This window comes from Pan paniscus, chromosome 4 (assembly GCF_029289425.2).
Source record: "Pan paniscus chromosome 4, NHGRI_mPanPan1-v2.0_pri, whole genome shotgun sequence".
Lineage (NCBI taxonomy): Eukaryota > Metazoa > Chordata > Mammalia > Primates > Hominidae > Pan > Pan paniscus.
The window spans coordinates 77,589,882-77,601,407 of record NC_073253.2 but is presented as its reverse complement, the minus strand read 5'-3'; positions in this window follow the sequence as shown (position 1 = coordinate 77,601,407).

Genomic DNA, 11,526 nt, shown 5'->3' with positions numbered 1-11,526 from the left:
TGTCCCTGCCAAGGACATGAACTCATCGTTTTTTATGGCTGCATAGTATTCCATGGTGTATATGTGCCACATTTTAATAATCCAGTCTATCATTGATGGACATTTGGATTGGTTCCAAGTCTTTGTTATTGTGAATAGTGCCACAATAAACATACGTGTGCATGTGTCTTTATAGTAGCATTATTTATAATCTCCTGGGTATATACCCAGTAATGGGATGGCTGGGTCAAATGGTATTTCTAGTTCTAGATCCTTGAGGAATCGCCACACTGTGTTCCACAATGGTTGAACTAATTTACACTTCCACCAACAGTGTAAAAATGTTCCTCTTTCTCCACATCCTCTCCAGCATCTGTTATTTCCTGACTTTTTAATGATCACCATTCTAACTGGCGCGAGATGGTATCTCATTGTATTTTTGATTTGCATTTCTCTGATGACCAGTGATGATGAGCATTTTTTTCAAGTGTCTGCTGGCTGTTTTATTATTATTATTTTTTCTTTTGTTTCCTCTGACTATGTATTTTCAAATATCCTGTCCTCATGTTCACTAGTTTTTTCTTCTGCATGATCACTTCTGCTGTTAAGAGACTCTGATGCATTCTTCAGTAGGTCAATTGCATTTTCAACTCCAGAATTTCTCTTTGATTCTTTTAAATTATTTCAATCTGTTTGTTGAATTTATCTTATAGGACTGTGAATTCCTTCCCTGTGTTATCTTGGATTTCATTGAGCTTCCTCAAAACAGCTATTTTGAATTCTCTGTCTGAAAGATCACGTATCTTTGTCTTCCCAGGATTGATCCTTGTTGCCTTATTTAGTTCATTTGGTGAGGTCATGTTTTCCTAGATGATCTTGATGCTTGTGGGTGTTTGTCAGTGTCTGGGCATTGAAGAGTTAGTCATCTATTGTAGTCGTTGCAGTCTGGGCTTCTTTACACACATCCTTCTTGGGAAGGCTTTCCAGGTATTCAAAGGGACTTGGGTATTGTAATCTAAGTTTTTGATCACTGCATCTGTATCTGCATTAGGCGGCATCCCAAGCCCAGTCATGCTGTGGCTTTTGCAGACTTATATAGGTACTGCCTTGGTGGTCTTGGATGAGACACGAAAGAGTACTCTGGATTACCAGGCAGAGACTCTTCTTCTCTTCCATTTATTTTCTGCCAAACAAACGGAGTCTCTCTCTCTGTGCTGAGCTGCCTGAAGCCAGGGAATGCTGACATAAGTATCTCTGTTGTGGCCACCACCACTGGGACTGTGCTGGGTCAGATCTGAAGCCAGCATAGCAGTGGGTATTGCCCAAGGTCTGTAGTAACCACTGCCTTGCTACCAGTTAGGTTCACTCAAGGCCCTAAGGCTCTACAATTAACAGGTGGAAAAGCCAGCCAGGCTTGTGTTCTTCTCTTCAGGATGCTGAGTTCCCCCTGCCCCTGGGTGGGTTCAGAGATGCCATCCAGGAGCCAGGGCCTAAAGTTGGAAACCTTAGGATCTACCTGGCGCACTAGTCTACTGCAGCTGAGCTGGTACCCAAGCCACATGACAAATTCTTTTTTTAAATTTTATTATTATTATACTTTAAGTTTTAGGGTACATGTGCACAATGTGCAGGTTAGTTACATATGTATACATGTGCCATGCTGGTGTGCTGCACCTAATAACTCGTCATTTAGCAGTAGGTATATCTCCTAATGCTATCCCTTCCCCCTCCCCCCACCCCACAACAGTCCCCAGAGTGTGATGTTCCCCTTCCTGTGTCCATGTGTTCTCATTGTTCAATTCCCACCTATGAGTGAGAACATGCGGTGTTTGGTTTTTTTTGTCCTTACGATAGTTTACTGAGAATGATGATTTCCAATTTCATTCGTGTCCCTACAAAGGACATGAACTCATCATTTTTTATGGCTGCATAGTATTCCATGGTGTATATGTGCCACATTTTCTTAATCCAGTCTGTCATTGTTGGACATTTGGTTTGGTTCCAAGTCTTTGCTATTGTGAATAGTGCCGCAATAAGCATACGTGTGCATGTGTCTTTACAGCAGCATGATTTGTAGTCTTTTGGGTATATACCCAGTAATGGGATGGCTGGGTCAAATTGTATTTCTAGTTCTAGATCCCTGAGGAATCGCCACACTGACTTCCACAATGGTTGAACTAGTTTACAGTCCCACCAACAATGTAAAAGTGTTCTTATTTCTCCACATCCTCTCCAGCACCTGTTGTTTCCTGACTTTTTAATGATTGCCATTCTAACTGGTGTGAGATGGTATCTCATTGTGGTTTTGATTTGCATTTCTCTGATGGCCAGTGATGGTGAGCATTTTTTCAGCCACATGACAAATTCTGTGCCACTATTCCTTTCCCTTTTCATAAGCAAAGGAATCTCTCCATATGGTCATCACCACTTCAGGATTATGATGAGTACTTCCTGGCTACTGCTGATGTTCACTCATGGCCCAAGCACTCTTCAGTTAGCTTGTCATAAATGCTGGGCCTGGGAGTCTCCCTTCAGGGCACTGGGCTCCCCTCTGGCCCAGGGAGTGTCCATAAATGCCATCTTTTTTTTTTTTTTTTTTTTTTTCTTTTTTATTGATCATTCTTGGGTGTTTCTCGCAGAGGGGGATTTGGCAGGGTCACAGGACAATAGTGGAGGGAAGGTCAGCAGATAAACAAGTGAACAAAGTTCTCTGGTTTTCCTAGGCAGAGGACCCTGCGGCCTTCCGCAGTGTTTGTGTCCCTGGGTACTTGAGATTAAGGAGTGGTGATGACTCTTAACGAACATGCTGCCTTCAAGCATCTGTTTAACAAAGCACATCTTGCACCGCCCTTAATCCATTCAACCCTGAGTGGATACAGCACATGTTTCAGAGAGCACAGGGTTGGGGGTAAGGTCACAGATCAACAGAATCCCAAGGCAGAAGAATTTTTCTTAGTACAGAACAAAATGAAAAGTCTCCCATGTCTACCTCTTTCTACACAGACACAGCAACCATCCGATTTCTCAATCTTTTCCCCACCTTTCCCCCCTTTCTATTCCACAAAACCGCCATTGTCTTCATGGCCCGTTCTCAATGAGCTGTTGAGTACACCTCCCAGATGGGGTGGTGGCCGGGCAGAGGAGCTCCTCACTTCCCAGTAGGGGCGGCCGGGCAGAAGCGCCCCTCACCTCCCGGACGGGGCGGCTGGCCGGGCGGGGGGCTGACCCCCCCCACCTCCCTCCCGGACGGGGCGGCTGGCCGGGCGGGGGGCTGACCCCCCACCTCCCTCCCAGACAGGGCGGCTGGCCAGGCAGAGGGGCTCCTCACTTCCCAGTAGGGGTGGCCGGGCAGAGGCGCCCCTCACTTTCCCAATGGGGCGGCTGGCCCGGCGGGGGGCTGACCCCCACACCTCCCTCCCGGAGGGGGCGGCTGGCCGGGCAGAGGGGCTCCTCACTTCCCGGTAGGGGCGGCCGGGCAGAGGCGCCCCTCACCTCCCGGACAGGGCGGCTGGCCGGGCGGGGGGCTGACCCCCCCACCTCCCTCCCGGACGGGGCGGCTGGCCGGGCGGGGGGCTGACCCCCCACCTCCCTCCCGGACGGGGTGGCTGGCCGGGCGGGGGGCTGACCCCCCCACCTCCCTCCCGGACGGGGCAGCTGGCCAGGCGGGGGGCTGACCCCCCTACCTCCCTCCCGGACAGGGCGGCTGGCCGGGCGGGGGGCTGACCCCCAACCTCCCTCCCGGACGGGGCGGCTGGCCGGGCGGGGGGCTGACCCCCCCACCTCCCTCCCGGACGGGGCGGCTGGCCGGGCAGAGGGGCTCCTCACTTCCCAGAAGGGGCGGCCGGGCAGAGGCGCTCCTCACCTCCCGGATGGGGTGGCTGGCCAGGTGGGGGGCTAACCCCCCCACCTCCCTCCCGGACGGGGCGGCTGGCCGGGCCGGGGGCTGACCCCCCCACCTCCCTCCCAGACAGAGCGGCTGGCCGGGCAGAGGGGCTCCTCACTTCCCAGTAGGGGCGGCCGGGCAGAGGCGCCCCCCCCACCTCCTGGACAGGGCGGCTGGCCGGGCAGGGGGCTGATCCCCCCACCTCCCTCCCGGACGGGGCGGCTGGCCAGGCGGGGGGCTGATCCCCCCACCTCCCTCCCGGACGGGGCGGCTGGCCGGGCGGGGGGCTGACCCCCCCACCTCCCTCCCGGATGGGGCGGCTGGCCGGGAGGGGGGCTGACCCCCCCACCTCCCTCCCGGACGGGGCGGCTGGCCGGGCGGGGGGCTGACCCCCCCACCTCCCTCCCGGACGGGGCGGCTGGCCGGGCGGGGGGCTGACCCCCCCACCTCCCTCCCGGATGGGGCGGCTGGCCGGGAGGGGGGCTGACCCCCCCACCTCCCTCCCGGACGGGGCGGCTGGCCGGGCAGAGGGGCTCCTCACTTCCCAGTAGGGGCGGCCGGGCAGAGGCGCCCCCCCCACCTCCTGGACAGGGCAGCTGGCCGGGCAGGGTGCTGATCCCCCCACCTCCCTCCCGGACGGGGCGGCTGGCCAGGCGGGGGGCTGATCCCCCCACCTCCCTCCCGGATGGGGCGGCTGGCCGGGCGGGGGGCTGACCCCCCCACCTCCCTCCCGGATGGGGCGGCTGGCCGGGAGGGGGGCTGACCCCCCCACCTCCCTCCCGGACGGGGCGGCTGGCCGGGCAGAGGGGCTCCTCACTTCCCAGTAGGGGCGGCCGGGCAGAGGCACCCCTCGCCTCCCGGACGGGGCGGCTGGCCAGGCAGGGGGCTGACCCCCCCACCTCCCTCCCAGACGAGGCGGCTGGCTGGGCAGAGGGGGTCCTCACTTCCCGGTAGGGGCGGCCGGGCAGAGGTGCCCCTCACCTCCCGGACGGGGCGGCTGGCCGGGCGGGGGGCTGACCCCCCCACCTCCCTCCCAGATGAGGAGGGAGGACGCTCCTCACTTCTCAGACGGGGTGGCTGCCAGGCGGAGGGGCTCCTCACTTCTCAGACGGGGCGGTTGCCAGGCAGAGGGTCTCCTCACTTCTCAGACAGGGCGGCTGGGCAGAGACACTCCTCACATCCCGGACGGGGCGGCAGGGCAGAGGTGCTCCCCACATCTCAGACGATGGGCGGCCGGGCAGAGACGCTCCTCACTTCCCAGATGTGATGGCGGCCGGGAAGAGGCGCTCCTCACTTCCTAGATGGGATGGCGGCCGGGCAGAGACGCTCCTCACTTTCCAGACTGGGCAGCCAGGCAGAGGGGCTCCTCACATCCCAGACGATGGGCAGTCAGGCGGAGACGCTCCTCACTTCCCAGACGGGGTGGCTGCCAGGCAGAGGCTGCAATCTCGGCACTTAGGGAGGCCAAGGCAGGCGGCTGGGAGGTGGTTGTAGCGAGCCGAGATCACGCCACTGCACTCCAGCCTGGGCGCCATTGAGCACTGAGTTAACGAGACTCCGTCTGCAATCCCGGCACCTCGGGAGGCCGAGGCTGGCGGATCACTCGCGGTTAGGAGCTGGAGACCAGCCCAGCCGACACATCGAAACCCCGTCTCCACCAAAAAAATACGAAAACCAGTCAGGCGTGGCGGCGCACGCCTGCAATCGCAGGCACTCGGCAGGCTGAGGCAGGAGAATCGGGCAGGGAGGTTGCAGTGAGCTGAGATGGCAGCAGTACCGTCCAGCTTCGGCTCGGCATCAGAGGGAGACCGTGGAAAGAGGGGAGAGGGGAGAGGGGGGAGGGGAGAGGGGAGAGGGGGGAGGGGAGAGGGGAGAGGGGAGAGGGGAGAGGGGAGAGGGGAGAGGGGAGAGGGAGCTCTATCTACCACACAGTCCTTCTCTCTACTTTCACAAGCTGAAGCTTAAATTCTGTCCAGGTAACCAGCCTCAACTGTAAAAATAAATCTGAAAGAGAAACCAACGTGCCCTGTACCCCCAGGTGCACAGCAGGGACTGCCTCAGGCGCGAGCGCAAATGCCCCAGCGTCGGCTCCGTCTCGGGCACCTCCAGCGGCCAGGTCCGCTTCAGAAGCCGCACCCGCAGCCTCATGACGGCGGCAGGCGGCCCGAGGGGCCTGGACCCGGAAGCCCATAAATGCCATCTAATGGCATCTTGGGGTCTCCATTTCCAAGAGCCAAGGCCTGGAACTGGGGACCCCAAAAGCCCGTTTAGTGTTCTATGCCACTGTGGCTGGGCTGGCACTTAAGCTTTGAGACAAAGCCCCCTTTACTATTCCCTTTCCTTTTCTCAAGCAGAAGGAGTCTCTCCCAGTAGTCACCATGGCTGGGAATGTGCTGGGCCACACCTAAAGCCAGCATAGCCCTGGGTTTCACCAAAGGCCCACAGCAAATACTTCCTGGCTATTACTGCTGACTATTCAGGGCCCAAAGGCTCTTTAGACTGCAGGTGATGAATCCTGCCAGGACTGGGTCCTTCCCTTCAAGGCAGCAGGTTCCCTCCTTGCCCAGAATATTTCTAGAAATGTCATCTGGGAGCTAGGGCCTGGAATGGGGGCCTCAGGACTCCTTTTGGTGGCCTATCCTACTGTGGCTGAGCTGGTAGCCAAATTGCAAGACAGTCCTCTTTTCTCTTCCATTTCTTCTCCTCAAGTGGAAGGAAGGAGTCTCTTGTGGAGCTGCAAGCTGCACTGCCTGGGGTTGGGAGAGGGTGGGGTGCAAGCACTGCCTTGGCCATCCTGGCTGGTGTCTCACTAGGTCATGTGTCCCCCACATCCACTGGCTCCACGCCTAGCACAGCGCCAGGACTTGCCCACAAATTGCAGTCCCTGTGGCCTGGACTGTCTTTCAAGTTTATTTAGAACCCAAAGCACTTTAGCCCACTGTGGCAAGGCTTGTTTTATCTCAGGTTCCAACCACTAGGATGGATGATTCCCCTTTGGTTAGGGCTAGTGTAAATGCTCCCTTCATGGGCACTGGCTGATTTCTGCCCAGTATTTCTTTCTGCTGTTAAAGGGCAACACTGGGTCCCAGTGCAAAGTCCCACAGTCATTGCACTCTGTCTCTCAAGTGCACAGATTCTCTCTCCACACCACATGGCTGCTGCTGGGGGATGGGGGAAGGTTGACATTGGCAATTCAAGGCTGTCTTTCCTACCCTTTTTTAATGCCCCTTTCAGTGATATGAAATGAAAACCAGGTACTGTGATTTATCATCTGGTTTTTGGTTCTTATGAAGTGTTCTTTTGGCTGTGTGTGTGTGTGTGTGTGTGTGTGTGTATAGTTGTTCAGTTTGGTGTTCCTGTGGGGACGACAACTGGTGGGGGCTTCTATTTAGCCAGCTTGCTCTGTCTTCCAATTGATATCTCTATTTTAGAAATGAGAAAATTGAGAAAGTGAAGGTTAAACAGGTTAAGTGATAATGCGCAGACATTTTGATGAGGCTTCTAAATGCATGATCTTAACATAGTATACCACCCTGGAGACTGGATCCCAACCCAGACATATTTTCCTGCAAATGGAAATACAATTTGGTGTGATCACAAATCTGAGCAATGTTATGGAAACTGAGATGGGAGAGGAGATCATTTCTGAGGCCATTACAAAAGAGTAAGACCCAATGGCTCTGCAACATGCACTGGCGTTTGCACATGGCCCAGTGCCCATTTCCTGCACTCCCCAGCCAGTGCAGGAAAGTTTTCTAAAATTTGATTTTATGTATTTGTGTGCTTTCTCAAATCCTTTTTGGAAGAAGGCAGCGTACAACTAAATAAATCCATTAAACATAGTCAGTATTGGTATGCATGAAGTTGAAGTGCATATAAGTGGTCTTCAAAAAGTTTGTGGAATATGTGTATTATGAAAAAAACTATGCATAGATTTCAAAATTATTTTTTAACAAACTTATACTAACTTTTTATGACATGTCTGTATAGGATTCAATTTGAGGCACTATCAGAGCAAAATGAATTCTGCTGAAATTGAAGCAAGGAGAAACATTAAATTTACAGTGAAGCTTGGGTTGAAAAATGGTGAAGTAATTGATGCTTTAAAAAAAGCTTGTAGGGACAATGCCTTAAGGAAATCAGAAGTTTACAAATAGATAACTCATTCTGAGAAAGGACAAGATAATGTTGATAATGAAGCCCACAGTCGCAGACCATCCACATCAAGTTTTGAGAAAAAACAAACCAACCAACCAATCTTGTTTGTGCCTGTATTAGTCCATTCTCACACTGCTATAAAGAAGTACCTGAGATTGGGTAATTTATAAAGAAAAGAGGTTTAATTGGCTCACAGTTCTACAGGCTGTACAGGAAGCAGGATGATGGCCATCTGCTCAGCTTCTGGGGAGACCTCAGGAAACTTACAATCATGGCAGAAGGCAAAGGGGAAGTAGGCATGTCTTACATGGCTAGAGCAGGAGGAAGAGGGATGGGGAGGGGGAGATGCGACACACTTTTAAACAACTAGATTTTATGAGAACTCTATCACCATGACAGCACCAAGGGGGATGGTGTTAAACTATGAGAAACTGCCCCTGTGACCCAATCACCTCCCACCAGGCCCCTTTTCAAATATTGGGGATTACAATTCAACATGAGATTTGGGCAGGGACACAGATTCAAACCATATCAATGGGGAAGACCAGCGATTAACAGCAGAAACAATAATCAACACCATAGATATCTCAATTGGTTCAGCTTACACATTTCCAATGGAAAAATTAAAGTTCAGCAAATATTCCAGTCAATGGGTGCCAAAACTGTTGCAGCCAGATTAGTTGAAGACAAAAGCAGAACTTTCAATGGAAATTTTAAACAAGTGAAATATCCCAAAGCATTTATTTGGAGAATTGTCCCTGCCAAATCTCATGCTGAATTGTAATCCCCAATGTCAGTGGCGGAGCCTGGTGGGAGATGTTTGGGTCATGGGGGAGTATCCCTCATGACTTGGTGCTGTCCTTGGCAATAGTGAGTGAATTCTCATGAGATCTGGTTGTTTAAGTGTGTGGCACCTCCCTGCCAACCCTGCACTCTGTCTCAGCATGTGAGGTGCCTGCTCCCCCTTCGCCTTCTGCCATTCTTGTAAGCTTGCTGAGGCCCTCGTCGGAAGCCGAGCAGATTCTGGTGCCATGCTTCTTGTACATCCTGCAGAACCATGAGCTAATTAAACAACTTTTCTTTATAAATTAACCAGTCTCAGTTATTTCCTTATGTCAATGCAAAAATGGCCTAATACACAGGGGGATGAAACACTGCTTTACCAACATGATCCTGAAGACAAACACAATCAAAGCAGTGGCTACCAAGAGGTGGAAGTGGTCAAGAGCCAAGGCTATGGCAATGGTTTCTTGAAATGCTTAAGGCATTTTGCTTGTTGACTTTCTGGAGGATCAAAGAATGGTAACTTTTGTTTATTATGAGAGTGTTTTGATAAAGTTAGTCAAAACTTTGCCTAGAAATGTCTGGGAAAGTTTTGCCAGAGACTTCTTCCCCACCACGACAATATTCCTGCTCATTTCTGTCATCAAACAAAGGTGATTTTGTGAGAGTTTTGATGGGAAATCATTAGGTATCTACCTTATAGTCCTGATTTGGCTCCTTCTGACTTCTCTTTGTTTCCTGATCTTAAATAAATTTGTAAAGGGCACTCATTTTTTTTTTTCAGTTAATAAAGATTGCATTGACATGCTTAAGTTTCCAGGATCCTTGGTTTTTTAGGGATAAACTACATGGTTGGGATCATCACTCAGAAGAGTGTCTTGAACTTGATGAATCTTTTGTTAAGAAATAAAGTTCATATTTAAAATTTTTATCTTTTTAATTCCATTTTACATGAACTTTTTGAAGTCCCCATTCACACTCGTTTTTGTGAATATAATAATCTACATAAATTAACTTGTCTATAAATCAATAATATGAGAATTCTTCATATAGCTTGCAAATCTTATGCCAGTATTCAGGTTAAATCACAGACTAGCTATACATTTTTCAGAAGTCTTTCTAATGTCACTTTGCCTCAGAACATCTTCAAAGAAGTGAAAAAAAGATTGTAGTTGATGGAAATCTAAGAGGATTATAATAAAGAAACAACTCTGTGTTTTCAAAAGAACCCCTTAAGGTCACATTTAGCTGCAGCTTCTGATGAGATTGAATTATAAATTTAATTAGAAAAATATAAAATTACTATTATTTACAGTGCTGGCAAATTAAAATAATAGATTTATATAATAGAAGAAAAAGAGTAAGTTAATAAAGTCCCTGCTAAGGAAAGTGAAAACCTAGAGGCAAAATTTTAATTTAATTTTTTGGCATCCATTGATTTTTTTCCCCACTTCTTGAATAGTTCACTCTAAAACAGCAACAATATGTAAAGAATGAAATCTCAACACTGATTACATTACAGAAATGTTCTTGAATTATTTGTAATGTTCTTTCATCTTTTCTGCCTCTAGGGGGGAGTGTGTTTTCAACAATTCTGGCCTCAGAAGGTATTTTATTGTGGGCCACAGGCTTCACAGGGGTATTCTCGAATACAACTTTAGGGCTGGCTCAACAAGGGAGAAAAGGCCCTTTGAAAATCTAGGTGGGTTCTTAGTTTAGAGGTTGCAGCCAGGATGCCAAGGGAGAAGAGTTGCAGAGACTGTTACAGTTGGTGGTGGAGAAAACTTACTTCTGATAGAATTTTTAATACACTTCAAAGAATCACATGTTAGTTTTCCTATATTAATGCTGTCTTTCCTGGTAGTGAGAAATAACATATAGACAGTAATTTCATTTCATAGAGCTGGAAAATAAACCGTTGAATACTTTATAGAAAACTTGCCACCTTATTGTAGTAGCTTTAAAAAAAAATAAAACATGGTTTGTGGATATTAAGTAAAACATTTCTAAACCTCATAAAAAGTCTATTAGTTTCTGAAATATCCTGTTTAGAGCTAACATTGTCTTTCTTTCAAATGGCTAATTTTCTTTCATTTTGCAGCATTTTCCCATAACTTTCCTTTGGCTTCATTCAACAACTGAAGCCAGAAAGGAAGCACCTAGTAAAAAGGTTACCACTCTTTTGAATGTTAAAAAAAATACTTATTTTTCCCCATTTCAGTGTTTTACAGAATTGAAAGAAATAATATTTAAAAATTGAGTCAAATAAATAAGTTATTTCTATTTTTTCCTTTTGGTTCATTTTTGTGATTAAAGTGCTGCAAAAATTCTATTACAAAATGTTATTTTTGGGTTTATTGTGCTGTATTAGCCTCCAAACTTAGCTATATATATATATATAAATTTGATATAAAGAATGTTATTACTTAGAGTAGAAATTAACTTTGTTCCCAACACTTTCACATGATGTAACTGGTGGTCCTTGGTTTATTTTGAATACAATCCCATTTAAAAATATTCTCAGGGGATGAAGAGGTATTTAAGTATATAACTTATACTGTTTGGGCCTTAATTCATCTAGAGAGTAAGGGGTGTCAGGCTGGGTGACTTAAGTCTTCTGGCCTGAAGATTTAGAACTACATATTTACACAAACTTTCAGTTGGTTGCAAAAATTCTAACTTGATGGAAAGTAAACAAACCCGTAACGTTGAAATCCATACAC